This window comes from Mytilus californianus, unplaced genomic scaffold, assembly GCF_021869535.1.
Source record: "Mytilus californianus isolate M0D057914Y unplaced genomic scaffold, xbMytCali1.0.p SCAF_7, whole genome shotgun sequence".
NCBI classification, from domain to species: Eukaryota; Metazoa; Mollusca; class Bivalvia; order Mytilida; family Mytilidae; genus Mytilus; species Mytilus californianus.
The window spans coordinates 78651904-78667200 of NW_026262723.1; the positions used below are offsets into that span (position 1 = coordinate 78651904).

At 33.9% G+C, this 15297-nt stretch overlaps 1 pseudogene; it reads left to right on the plus strand.

Annotated features, from left to right (window-relative positions):
* Positions 1-6323: 6323 nt before the first annotated feature.
* LOC127710256 (glutathione peroxidase-like) lies at positions 6324-14982 on the plus strand (annotated as a pseudogene).
* The last annotated feature ends 315 nt before the right edge of the window (positions 14983-15297 follow it).

The window sequence follows — 15297 nt, forward strand, 5'->3', positions numbered from 1 at the left end:
CTAGTCACAGATAAATTTGAGGACAGTTTATTCTTCTCACCACTGAAGAACGAAGATGTTCGATGGAACTATGAACAATTTATAATCGACAAGAATGACAAACCTGTCTTGCGATATGACACTGGAACACAGCCAATGTCATATGTTGATGTCATACAAAAATACCTCAATATGTAACGTTATATTATTTCAGTTGATAATTTGAATATTTTATATTTGTTGTGTTGTATTAAAATGTATGATTTGTGTTAATGTCTTGGGTGTGGAAGAAAGTGTGAAACAACTCCATGAAATCTACGAGTGAAGTTGTGGAAATGTACAACCCATATGTGAGAGTCAAGTGCATTGCTCTTTATATGTGGGTGTATGATCTTCTGACATCTGTGATATTACTACAATGAAACATTTGTAATACAACACATTTGTGCAATATGATTAAATATTAACTTGTTGGTATTGGGTGTTGTCTCTGGAAAAACGGATTGAATACATTTCTTAGACCACATCAGAAATATGTTCGCCTTTTAATCAACTGACATTACAAGTGCATCATTCCCTATATATAGTAAATTGTTTTTTTTTATTCATATCTTAAGCTTTTTTGGATGTTAACCGGTTATCACTGACATTAAGCATGTATATTTTATGGTCTTATTCCAATAGTAAGCCTTTCATGTTATATTGGAACTGTTTTCTAAAATAATTACTAGGGGAAATATATCTACACTACCAGAACGTTGACTACAAAGAGAACAATGAACTATGGTATTTTCAGATAACTGTTAATCGATAGATATTTCCCCCCTAGCCCGACACCACGTTCCGCTGCCTACTTCGCGACATACACATACCACTACTCAGAAAAAAGAAACAGAATTACTGGGAAGTTGCTTGATTGATAAATGACTGCTTAACGTCAAGTAGCAAATGATGCATACTGTTCAGGACCAGAATAATTGTACGAGATATCAATATACCTTGGATTGTAATATACCGTTATGCTGAGTCGAATTTATAACTTGTTATCTCACATGGTCCGCGTAAATACATTTTGCCTTACTCAGACATATCAATCTGACTATTTTACTCAATCAGCAAATATAATTTATGAAGTTTCTGGTTTAGCCTGGCCTTTGATCGAACCAACTAACTTCTCCATCTAACGCAATTACGATAGGAAGGTTGTACTGTTACTTACAGTTGCTAACATCCACGTCATTTGGTTCTGGAATATAGTTGTCTCGTGAGTCTTATATAGACGAAAAGTGCGTCTCGTGTACACATTTACAATTCTGGTATCTTTAGTAAGTTTTTTTTTGTCTCTCATGCGATGATAGGTATTACAATCCGGCGGCGGCGGCGACGGTGTAAACTATTTGTTTAAAGCTTTATATTTCAGAAGGTATAAGACATGGATGCTTCATACCTTGTATACAGATACCTTATGTTACGAAGTTACAGTCTGTCATATGTCCATTGTCCTTGACCTCATTTGCTAGTTCAGTGACTGCTTGATAAAAAAAATAATATGAGTAATATGATAACTATATTTGGTAAATAGGTTCCTTAAAACGTCTACATGTCTGTCAGGTAGGGTTTACCTGACCTTGACCTCATTTTACTGATCAGTTGTCAAGATAAAAGTTACATGTACATGGTCAAGTCCGTATCTTAGAAACTATAAGCATTAGATCAACTATATGTGTTGTGTGGAATGATTGTAAGGTGTACATGTCCGACTGCTAGGTTTCATCTGACTTTGACCTCAATTTCATGGTTCATTGGACAATGTTAATTTTTTGTGGTTTGGTCTATTTTTCAGATACTATAAGCAATAGGGCCACTGTATTTGGTGTGTGTGATGATTGTAAGGTGTATATATGTCCGTCTGGCAGGTGTCATATGAACTTGATCTCATTTTCATAGTTCATTGGACCATGTTAAGTTCTTGTGGTTTGGTCTATTTCTCAGATACTATAAGCAATAGGTCAATTATATCTGTTGTATGGAACCATTGTTATGTTTACAATTCTGTCTGACAGGGTTCATACAACCTTGATCTCATTTTCACGGTTCATTGGTCAATGATAAGATTTCGTAAATTTGTCAGTTTATTAGACACTATAAGCAATAGATCAACTATGAGCATGGAATGATTATAAGGTGTAAATGTCTGTCTGGAAGGGTTCATTTGACATTGACCTCATTTTCATGTTTCATTGGTCAATGTTAAGTTTTGTTGTTTGGTCTGTTTCTCATGCAATATAAGCGATAGGACCACTAGATTTGGTGTATGGAATGATTGTAAGGTGTACATGTCTGTCTGGTATTTTTCATCTGACCGTGACCTCATTTTCATAGAACATTGATAATGTTTAGTTTATGTGAAACTCGAAGAAAAACCTTCATATTACAGACTTTCACCATAAATTCAATGATAAGTAAAACGGGCGAGACATTTCTCAGCGTGCTGACTGACTTTAACTAAGAAAGCGTAAACATTATTGGACAGTATTTCGAATTTTCATAATTCATTGAACTACATATACATATAAAAAGGTACATGCAGCATTAATTTGTAGATTCTAGAGATACAATTGATTTAAATAATTAAAAAAACAGAAACTAAAAATGTATGGAATGTTGATGTGGTAGAATTTTATTTGAAATTTGTGTTACCGCAGGGCTCATTTTCGCTTAAATGGTCTGAGAATATAAGGGGGTCACCAGATTCTTTTTTCCCTTGTCTTAATCATTAAGTGCAATGGCTGATGCAAGAAAAACACGAACGCCAATATTGCAGTAAACGCGTATCCGTGTAATTCTGTGGACGCAATTTCGAGAAATTTAAATTAAAAAAAGGAATAGTAATCGATGCTATTTACGTACATTCTATACACTTAATGATCCTTTTCACAAATTTTTGATCAGAATTATAGTTGTAAATATTTCACCCTTGTAGATATAAAAATGTAGCTTGCTCCAAACTGATGCGTTCAAAATCTGAAATGCCGCCCAATTACATAACGACGCCTTAATTTTGAAACAATAGCAGTTGTAGTTATTATTTTTATAAGACCTTTGTCTATAGAACTTCAATCAGCAACAATGATCTTGCGGAAGCTCATAACCAAGCAAGCTAAAACACTTAAAAAGATATGAGAAAATTTTATAGAACAAGTACACTACTTTCGCAAATAAGAAAAAAATTAAGACTTTGACAAATCATTTTAATAAATAATAACAATGTTCATTAATTTCTTCACCAAACTAAAAAGATAATTAATAAAAGGAGAATGTGATATTAATAATCAAAATGATCTGTTATACAAGAATGCCCTTTAAGTTTTGAGGTTTGAAAAGGTTTCTCTAAAACCAAATAAAAATATCACGGGAAAAGGCAAACAAGCAGGCTAATGCACGAATAACTACCAAACTTCGGAGATTCCCATAAAAACTGACAAAATCTAACAATCTCAATCAACGGAACAAGTGAAACACAGCTGCCATCTTTCTGACATGGTATAGACATTTTTCGAAGAAAATAGTGGTAAGGAACCTGTTATTCATTCGTTATCGTTGGTTGGTGTTTGTCATGTTTGTTTTTCGTTTGTGATTTAACATAAAACAGGCCGTTTGGTTTCTCGTTTTAATAAACTATATGATGACATTTGTCATGTCGGGACTTTTGTAAGCTGACTACATTGTGTGAGTTTTGCTCATTGTTGAAGGCCATTCGTTAACCTATAGTTGCTTACATCCACGACTTTTGGACTCTGCTGGATATTTGTGACATTGAAAGTCGTACAACATCTTATTATATATGTAAAATTAATATATTTGATTAATATTGTCTGGCATATTGTTATTGTTATATAATATACATAGCACGACGTTTAGTAATCAGCGTATTTATTGCATGAAAAGTATAGCTTTGAGTGCATTAAATATGATAATAAATTAGGCATGGCTATTTATGATTTGTAACATTAATAGGCGATGACAATAATGGAACTTAACTGTACTTTTCGTGAATTAAATATGTCATAGTGGCGCGCTTATTATGACAAAATGTCTCTACATGTACATGTAAATGAGGTGTGGCCGTGAGATTATCATTAAAGAGCGATAAATGTGTTATTGAAAAGTGTTCCCTACCCGAAAATTCCTATGGGGATGGATGCAAAATCTTTTTCGATGTAAAGTTTTGGACGTGAAGTTTCAGAAGAGTTAAACATTGTGATAAGAAGGAAACATTGTTCATACCAGCTGTGGAGTATTTCTTCCTTTCCCAACATCAGGAAATAGATTGATTACATGATAGACCACGCTATTCCTTTTTGTAGCCACATCGAGGATTCATTTGATTCAAGTTTAGGGATAAATATTTTAATTTAGGGTAAGGATTAGGAGTTTGACTAGTGTTAGGGTAAGGTATGGGTAGAGTTAGATTAAAGCACCCCCGTTGAATTTATGTTTTGATAATGTTTGTGTATGCATTTTATTTGAATTTATTGGGAAATGTTACGGTAATTAATTACACTTCTTGTTTAATTCTTTCATTGTTTACGAGTCCAAGGAAGCAGAGCCATACAATGCATTAACAACTTTGAGATGGATGGTAATGCAGTGGTCTAAGCTCCTCTCATTCTTTGCTTTTCCTATAACATGCGGCCAATGGCGGGACTGGATAGTGCAATAACTAAAAAACTACCCAGTTAATTAACTGCTATAAAATAACAAAGTTAACCCACTGGAAAATGAAAGGAAAAATTATTATCCATGTTACAAGTTGATGTATAGACATTGTGCCCTATCGTCATTATATGCATATACAAAAAAGAGACGAAGGATACCAAAGCGACATTCAAACTCACAAGTCGAAAATGAACTGACAGCGCCATGGCTAAAAAGAAAAAAATATAAATAAAATCTTAATAAATAATTTTCAAACGAACATTAACTGCGTTTTGATTTTCATCCCAAAGCTTACTCATCACTTTTCATTTACAACTCCGAAGATTGTGTTGAGAAATATTATAATACGACTCAAAATATGCCAAAAGGATGGGTAGTTCAAGAAAAGTTGTGATAGAGAAGACTTTTCCAAACTAATTGCGAAATTATTCTTCCTTTCCGAACAACAGAAAAAAGGCTGATTAATTGATTGCTTGATGATTGCGTAACTTCCAGTGACAAATATTTGTTAACCATGCTCTATTCACGAAGAAAGACCTTGTGTGTGCAAAGCGATTTAAAATAACTGAACATCCAGTGACATATATTTCTGGAATATTTATTTGGACGGGAAATAGTTTCTTACTTAGTGGGGTCACTAAGAAAGAGAGAAGACAACGAGGACCTCGTCTCCTTTAAACTGTTTTTGGTACATGTGATCTATTTATAAGTATCTAATTTTTAATATTTATAGATAATAGAACGAATTTGGTAAAGAAAAATTAACAATATCACCTCTTTGTTTATAGGCCACGTTGTTCATTTTTGTAGCCTCAAGTCGGTCATTCATCTTCTTTAAATGACCCTATATTTTCGGGTTAGGGTTAGAGTTTAGTTTAGGATTCAGTTAGGTTAGGGTACGTTTAAATTCAGGGTTACGTGTTTACTAGTTTTAGGGTCCCGTATTTGTTTGAGTCAGGGTTAAAGTAAATCTGATAAAGCTACATATTCTTATGTACCCCAAAAGTAAATAAAAAAAACCTCCATATCCCTCAGATATCTAATTATTTGTATCTGCATTTTAAAGAAATTGTATGTTCATTGAAATTACATTTTGTATTATTCCAGCCCAAGGAGACGGACACAAAAATGCAAAAAAAAATCTTCCGAGATGGAATTTAATGCCCTTGTCTAGGCTCTTCCCATTTGGTTTTCCTATGACAAATGGCCAACGGATAAATAGCATAGTGCAATAACTAAACGACCTTTTTGTTAATACACCCCTTTATAAATAACAGAAATTTACTAACTCGAAGATCAAAGGAAAAATAACCATTCATGTTACAATCTCTGGTTGATCCTTACACAAACTAAAGACAAGCATCAAACCCCTGCAGGATGTTTTCTGCTAAAACAATAATAACCATTATATAACAGACATTTTATTTTATTTCACAAACATATTGCATTCGAAGATTAGAATTATGAAAACATAAACCCGTGATTTATAAAATTTAAGTATATGCCATGTCATGCTGAAATCAGCAACTAATAAAATTACAAAACAAGAAAATACGGTTATCAGTAACGTGACATAAGATAATGATAAAAGTTTATCATATATTAAGTCTTGTGACTATCTTTTTCTGTAGACTGTAGGAAGGTATGATGGGGACAAGACGGTCCCTGGTGGCAGCTAGCCTTCTAGGCTGTCTAGCGGTAGTGGCGGGGGTATTTACAGAATGTAATCCGGCTACAGGCAGTATCTATGATTTTGCAGCGACGGACATTTTACAGACAAAAAACATCAGTCTGTCGCAATACAGAAACCAAGTTGTGGTCATCACAAATGTGGCGACCTACTGAGGTTTAACAGCTTCCCATTACATTGGGTATAATGCACTTAAGAGCAAGTTTGATGGCCAATCGTTTGAGATTTTGGCCTTTCCTTGCAATAATTTCGAGCTTGTAAGTACTTTTGTATTTATATTTTGCTTATCACTGAATATTGACTATTAAAATAATAATATTTATTTTAGAAATGTTAAGAAATTCCTCAAGGCAAAGTTGACATTGCCGTTTTAGCAATTGATTGAGTTTTCAGTTTAACTACTTTGTTCCCAACTTAGCCGTACACCTTTGGGATTATATTGTAGACCTAATGATAACACAGAAAATCGCTAGCTAGACATGAATGGAAAACTCCTAAGTATAAATTTTGTACATTTGAAGCGATTTTCTAGATTTACCTTCATCGAGTACGCTCAAACCTGAACATTTGAAAGCTAGGGATGTATAAATACGTAGAAACGTAAAGAGCCATATAACCAAAAGGGACCTAAAAGAATAACCAATAAAGAAATGTCAAAGAAGAAGGACGCAATGTATTTTTAGTAAAATAAATATGTATTTATCAATGAAAGCTATGGTCATGGTATTAAGATAACATCAAAGATACCTGGCTTATGATTTGGTACGCCAGACGTGCGTTGCGTCACACAAAACTCACCAATGTCGCTCGAATCAAAACAGTTGGAAGGCTCAATAATTAACACCGTTGACGAGTTGACATTATTTCCAAACAAACGAAATGGAATAACTGCCTTTTATAACAATTCTTACAGTATATTAGACATATATTCAAACAAGAGCATTTGACTCAGATTATTTTGTTAAAAATGTTCCCTTAATCTGGAGATAATTCTTATTTAGATTTGCCATGTCAGTCATGTTTGCTTTGTTTTGGGGAATTTGTAGTCCTGTGCTGTATGTACCCGACACCATTCAGTTTATTGAGGCAAGCATCATTTTAAGCAGGTGAATGTGGGAACAAGAATAAACCCCATAAAAGAAACAAATGTTGTGTTATCTTTTCTATGATTAAAAGGCTAATGATAACGAGTGTTTCTCTTTTAATAGGTATAGTAAAGAAAGGTAATAATGATTTCGCGAGCTACCTCACAAACAACCAAACTAACTTTATACGTTTTTTTTTGTAAATTTGTTTTGTTCCCACTCAAATAAGCTGTACATTTTATGAAGTAGCTTAATCTGTATTTTTTTTATATTTCAGCTACAACCAGAAGATACAGGTACGGAAATATTAAACGGAATAAAATATGTCCGTCCGGGAAACGAATTCGTTCCTAAGTTCCCCGTGTTTTGGAAGGTTGACGTAAATGGTGCCAAAGAACACCCACTCTATACGTTCTTGAAGGTATGTAAATTATCTTAAATTGTGCCATCAAAAGAATCAAAGTGACTACGAAGTTACATATGGTGTATCTTGTTCATAATTTACCTTTTATGCTAAGCGTTGTCGAAAAATAAATAAACCAAGTGCAACAACAAACATAAGCAAAATATAAGAATTAATTTGATTGTAATAACATAAATGGTACCAATTTTAATGCACCAGATCCGCATTTCGATAATTAATGTCTCTTCATTGATCCTTGAGGCCAAAATATTTAAATATCCAAAATCTAATACAAATGTTGAAGAGCGAATCAAACTAAAAAGGAGATAAAGTATAGCCAAAATCCCGACAAGGAATCAGAGATAATGAGGTTTTTAGCAAGGGTTAGAAGACACTAAAGATAGAACTTTCGGGCAAATGATTCATTAGACCAAGATCGCACCATGCCATTATGCAAAACACTAATATAAAGAAAATCTCGTAGTAAGACATTGCCACTTGTCTACAGGTTTCACAGGTTTCTAGATTGAGAAGAAAATGAAAATTAGGGAGACATTTTTGGTCTTGAGGGGAAGCAACAAATAATAAATGATTTAAGAAGAAATAAGACAAACTTCACCAAGGCCAATAGAAAATATAGATAAAAGGACAAACAACTCCATCAAACCAACCTATTTTGGCGGATACTTTGATTCGTGTTTAGCCCTTCTTACCGATTTCGCGCATATTTCTTCGCGATTTTCTAACTTTGTTGGTAGATATACACAAGAGATGATCCAAGTTTGACATTTTCGCGAAGATTTATATACGCGTTATTTTTTCTAAAATCATTTAGTTTACAGTATTTTAAAAACTTTACGCAGTTAAAACCCGGTAATAATTCGTGAAGTGAAAAGGAAGGTTGCATTGTGCCTTTAACCGTGATACATCGGGTATCCAACCCAGAATGATGACTATAAAACTTTCGAATTGATAGCTTAAATTCTACCATTAACAACCATTGGTTAAGGTTACAAGAGCGCAATTATTTGTAATGCATTTTCCATAGGACCCCAGTGGTATTCAAAAATTTATTTCTTGAAGAATAAACAAACTAGATAAAAATGGGTAGCAGTTCCTGTGACTATAGATGTCAGCCTTTTATTACAGCAAAAAAAAAGTATATGGTCATGCGGCAAAAAGTGCCCTAAAATGCAGTTGTTATGGAAGCTTCCAAATTCCGCACTAAATTGGAAAGGTTAATTTTGAATGGCTCCTCAGTTAATAAAAAAATTATATCTTCTACACATTGTGAATTATGAATTTAATTTTCACCTATTTTCAAACCTAAATGGATAAGCTTTCAAATAAAAAATAATTCCAACCTGCATCATCCAATCAGGAGCCTCAAAGTTTTTTATTCTGAGTACCATCTTGGGGTAAAAATTTTGCCGGTTGAATGTAAACAAATAATTGCGCTCTTGTAACCTATAGAAAGAATAAAATTGACTCGAATCAGGACAAAAATGTATCTGTTAAACACAGAACTTATATTAGGAAGAAATACCAAGTTTGGAAGAAATTGGTTGAGTTACTTAAGAAAAACTACCATATGAAGGAACAACCCGTGCCTTGCGGCCACAGAGGAATTTCATCTACAGATTTCAAGAATGCTGTCATGAAAATAAAAAAATTACCATTAAATAACATTAAAAGTTCATTTGTTTAGTGTTTTTGTTTATAAAATTAACATTTCTCTTTATGCATGTACAAGTTGATTCAAATGTTCATTCAGGGTGGATTCTACCCTTACTTTTCTTAAAGTTGTCAAAATTAGCCAAATTTTGGACTTTTTGTCATATATTTTTGAAAATAAAGTGTACTGAAGATGCACTCTGGATCTTTATCATTTATATTTTTATTACTGAAGATAAGAGATACAGGAATGATAGCAATTAAAAGTGGTTGTCTTCATAGTGGCTATAAAAAAATCCAAAGTTTATCATATGGCCTGTTTAGAGAATTTGTCAAATTCTGAGGGAGGCATGTGCTCAATCTCAAATATTTTTAATTACTGAATGAACTTTCCATTCAACTTGTATTGCAAAAAGATAAAATACTGTCCTACTTTACAAGGGTATATAAAAACTTTACAAACACTAAAAAATTAAAGTGAAAACTGTACAATTCCAATATGTCTGGGTTCAAAAAAGGAAATATCTTTAAATTTAAGGCTGGAAGTATACCTCATAACAAAAAAAGGACTAAACTATTGCCAGTGAAAAGTGACTATGACACACCTAAATATACAAGACTTACCATGAAAAAGTACAATTTAGTAGTAAATGATCCATACACTGATCCAGAGGAAAAAGCCAGGCGGTCTGCTCGTGCGGCCAAACTACTGCGACCAAAGTCTGATGAGGTCTCTGTTCCAAAAAAAACCAGGAATCCTGCTGTAAATGACAAAAGGTAAGGCAAAAATATATAATCTAACTTTTAAATAGAGAAAACAGTTACAGATGAACAATTAAGAAATATCACAGTACAAAATTGGTCTAAAACTGCTAAAATATACTGAAAATTCACAAAATTTCACATTTCTTACACTAAAAATATATTAAATTGGAATTTACTCTGTCTTTTCCTTCTATAATTAAGTAATTTTATGTTTTGTTTAAATGAAAAAGAGATAATTAGCCCTATAAAACTATGTCAAAATGTCCAACAGTCAGTTTAAAAAATTTCATACCCAAGCAAGGGGCAGGTAACTCTAATTCAGAAAAATTATTTGTTGAAAATATTCTTGATACAGGTGTAAATGTGCAATTTTTTGTGTTTTTCCAGGCCTGACTTCAATTCTTATCGTACGGTGTGCATTTACAAGATGGAAGAAATGTGGAACAAGGCCTTTAGGGAGCACCAGCAAAAAAGTCCTGCCTGTGAGGGTAAACTATCATGCGATTTAGAGAAAGAGGAGAAAAGAGGATTCTCTTCTCGCCAGACTTTGATTTGTACAAGTTGCAGTTATATATCGGATAAGTTTAGCTTATACGAAGAATTAGAAACAGGAAAGCCAGGAAGAAAACCATCAAAACTAGATACAGCTGTACATGTTGGCCTGAGTCAGACCCCAATAGCTTCCTCCAGTATGCGCAAAATCATTCTAAGTGGTAATATGCAGGCACCAGCAGCATCCAGTCTACAAAGAAGAGCAAATAAAGTACTTAAAAACATTGTAGATGTGAATAAAATGGACCTGAGAAAAAGAAAAAATGAAATTATTGAAATCAATCGCCTCAGAGGGAAGGAAATTCCAAACACAATCAGTGTGCAGATGGACGGAATGTATAACAATCCGCTGTATTCCGGTGTTGGACGCACTCCATTTCAGCCTGCAACACAAACTGTCTATACCACAGCTGAAAATATAACAACAGACCATAATATACTAAGCATAAATATAAAAAATAAGCTTTGTTCAATACATTCAAGCCTTGAGGTGGATCCTGACTCAGGCCGTTTACATGCACAGTGTACAGATGAATGTAGTGCCAACATTCCAATGGTCAAAAGTATTGGGGATGAATATACATGGGCCAAAGAGTGTATCCTTGATCTTAAGGCAGACAACATTGAGGTTGAGCACCTGGTTACTGATCCTGACAGCTCTGCATACAGGGCTGCACAAGACTTGTATGAAGAAGGCACCACAAGTACTCAGCCTGAACATTTCCTTGATACACGGCATGTGTCTGAGAATATCCGTAAGCGTACGAAGAATGATAAGAACCTGTTACAGATCATGCCAGCAAGAACACAAGTGAAGAGACAAAAACTACTGAATTGTTTTTCAGTGGATTTGACAGAAAGGTGTAATGCCGAGCTGGCTCAGGCAAGGAAAATTTACAGTGGAAACTTTCAAAAAATCAAATATAAAATATCGCATGTAGTTGACGCAATCGTCAACTGTTACACTGGAAATCATTCGTCGTGTAAAAAACATTCATTTTTATGTAATGGATTACAGAAAGTATGGCTTAGAAGAAGGTCACTACTACCAAAAACATTCAAAATTGCACACTCACAGCAAAATATAGACTTTATTAGAAAGACAGTCAACCTGCGTCTTGGTCCAAATATACTTGAGAAGACCAGACTTAATATGAACACTAATTTTGTTGAGGGATTTAACCGTAGCCTGAGGCGTTCTTTACCATCAAATGTTACTTTTAAAAGAAATGTTACCGGTCGTGCTCATTCAGCTGCTCACAGTGTTAATTTTGGTCCAGGAGAATCAGTTCTAGAACTTTGTACTGCTCTTCATTGTGAAGTCCCAGTGGGAGGCTCTGCATACAAGGCTCTAAAAGAAATACAAAAAGTTGACATTTTACAAAAACAGCACAAAAAGACTATGCAATACAAGCAATTTAGAAGTGATAAAAGGGCTAAACTGTACAAACTGTATGAAAAACTAAGTGAAATAATAGAATATGAAAAAAATATGTTGCTAAAATGTGATCAAGGACTGAAATCTACTCCGCAGAAACATAGTGACCATTCATACAGCAGAAATGACAGAAAGAGAAAAAGATCTGTTAGAAAATAAATATTTATTTATTAAATTACATATTAAACAATATGGCTTGTGACTTTTAGAGCAATGGCCCTGATTTTTACAATGTAGGCGGTCTTGATTTATAGCATGAGGTTCAATAGTTATGTGTTCAGGATTGACACAGAGAGTTTGGTGACAAATATGGCTACATTCTACTTTATTGTTGTTCTCATCTATTTGTGGCATATCATATCTTGTCAATCTATGCTTAATCATGTATGCCAGTCTATGTGCAGCCTCCCTTTTTTCCTCTCCCCCTGGCCATTTCACAACCTGTATGCCATAACAAGATTTTCCCTTTTTTGCTCCGACCCATTCAACACATTCCTTCCCATTCCCCATAACTTCAGTTTTCTTAAAAAATTTGAGTCCAATATTGTCCCAAAAGGCATCCATTGTGACAGAGTATTGATCCAAATCACTCGTGTGCTTTAAAAAGTTCCAAAAATACTTAGTTTTTGAAAGTGAAAGTAAAAGTCCATTTTCAGTATAGGTTACAAGAGCGCAATTATTTGTAATGCATTTTCCATAGGACCCCAGTGGTATTCAAAAATTTATTTCTTGAAGAATAAACAAACTAGATAAAAATGGGTAGCAGTTCCTGTGACTATAGATGTCAGCCTTTTATTACAGCAAAAAAAAAGTATATGGTCATGCGGCAAAAAGTGCCCTAAAATGCAGTTGTTATGGAAGCTTCCAAATTCCGCACTAAATTGGAAAGGTTAATTTTGAATGGCTCCTCAGTTAATAAAAAAATTATATCTTCTACACATTGTGAATTATGAATTTAATTTTCACCTATTTTCAAACCTAAATGGATAAGCTTTCAAATAAAAAATAATTCCAACCTGCATCATCCAATCAGGAGCCTCAAAGTTTTTTATTCTGAGTACCATCTTGGGGTAAAAATTTTGCCGGTTGAATGTAAACAAATAATTGCGCTCTTGTAACCTTAAGTAGATTCGTTATAATCAGCAACCCTCCATTAATGAAACCCTTATATGAAACACAGCCTTTGGAATACTTTTGTATCTTGAATGTTGCCTCACAAAAGAGAAAAATCCTAATGAGAAAGTCAAAGTTCTTATAAGGCCCTCACTGTCGATTTCTAGGTGAAGTTTGTGGAATGAAGCAGACCTACTGTATCTATATCATCCTTTATTTCAAGTTAAACGGATATCTGCGATCAACAAATTCCCGCACCAAACTTTGAAATATAATATAATACTATAGATAAAATGATTCTTGTTTATTTCATTCTTCTTAAGAAGCTCGCGAAGACATAAATGAAAGGGAATGTTGGATATACAAAGTATGTTTCATAGTTTCATATAAATAAGTGGACTTATGACGAGATTTAGTGTACAGTCGGTTCCCAACTGTCTGTGAAAAACTTATTCGTCAAACTTAATGAATATGTTGACAATTTATTTAGAAAAAAATCAAGCAATTCAATAATGACAGTTAGAAAGAAATGTTTTGTTGAAATCTGAATGGTGTTTTCAGCCTCCACCACTACAAAATATCAGCCGTATTACAATAAGGTATGGGTTTGCGACCACTCAAGTCCTCTTTCACATTGGACAGTAGCACATAACAGTGTCAATTATAATTAGATTTATGACAAAATATTGTCTATTTTCAACTGAACACGGAAGATGAACTATTGTTTTAAAGCGCCGATTAACTAGAATCAGTCAGGTGCTAAAAAAGACAAGTGCTTTTCCTTATTAGCTTGATTGATTACTAGTAAATGAAATTCTGATTTCTCAGAATTGTTAAGATTAAATTCGATCCTAGTTGTGCAAATAAAAATAACAAACACCCATCATTGCACCGTGGCCATCTATATATTTTTGGTGTAATGCATATTTTTCTTCTTATGAAGAATTCTCCCTATATAGTTTCCATTATTAATGAGACCACGTACCATGTGTGGTGCTGTGTTCCTAACTTATCTATATTCTAGTTTAATTTAATTTCTCCTGTAACTGATTTCCTATATATCTTCCTTCAGTATTGTCATTTAATATGTTGTAGAAATACTGCCCTCCAGTAGCCGATGAATTTGAAGACGGTTTGTTCTACTCACCATTGAAGAACGAAGATGTCCGATGGAACTATGAACAATTTATAATCGACAAGAATGGCAAACCTGTCATGCGATACGACAGTGATACACTCCCATTGTCATATGCTGATGTCATACAAAAATACCTCAATATGTAACGTTATAGTATTTCAGCTGATAATTTGAATATTTTATATTTGTTGTGATGTATTAAAATGCATGATTTGTGTTAATGTCTTTGGTGTGGAAGAAAGTGTGAAACAACTACATGAAATCTACGAGTGAAGTTGTGGAAATGTACAATCCACATATAAGAGCCCAGTGCATTGCTTTTTATATGTGGGTGTACAATCTTTTGACACCTTTGACATTTCTGCAATGAAACATTTACAATACAACAACTTTGTGCAATATCATTAAATATAAACAAATACTAGATTTTGGGTTTTGTCTCAGAAGCTAACCGGGTACGAAAACTCTTATTTGTTGCACCATTCGATATATAGTGTTCCACTAGCCCTCCCCACGCTCTATGCCTTACCGTCATCGCGAGATAGACATACCACTACCCAGAAAATAGAAACAAATTATTAAGCGTAAATTGTTTGCTTGATTAGTGACTGCTAAACGTCTAACGCTAAATGATACATGCTATTCAGGACAAGAATATTTGAGCAAGATACCTTGGATTGAAATAGACTTTAAGCGGTGTACAAGCGCCTTTGTCAATCAAAGGGTATCTATTAGTGCAGT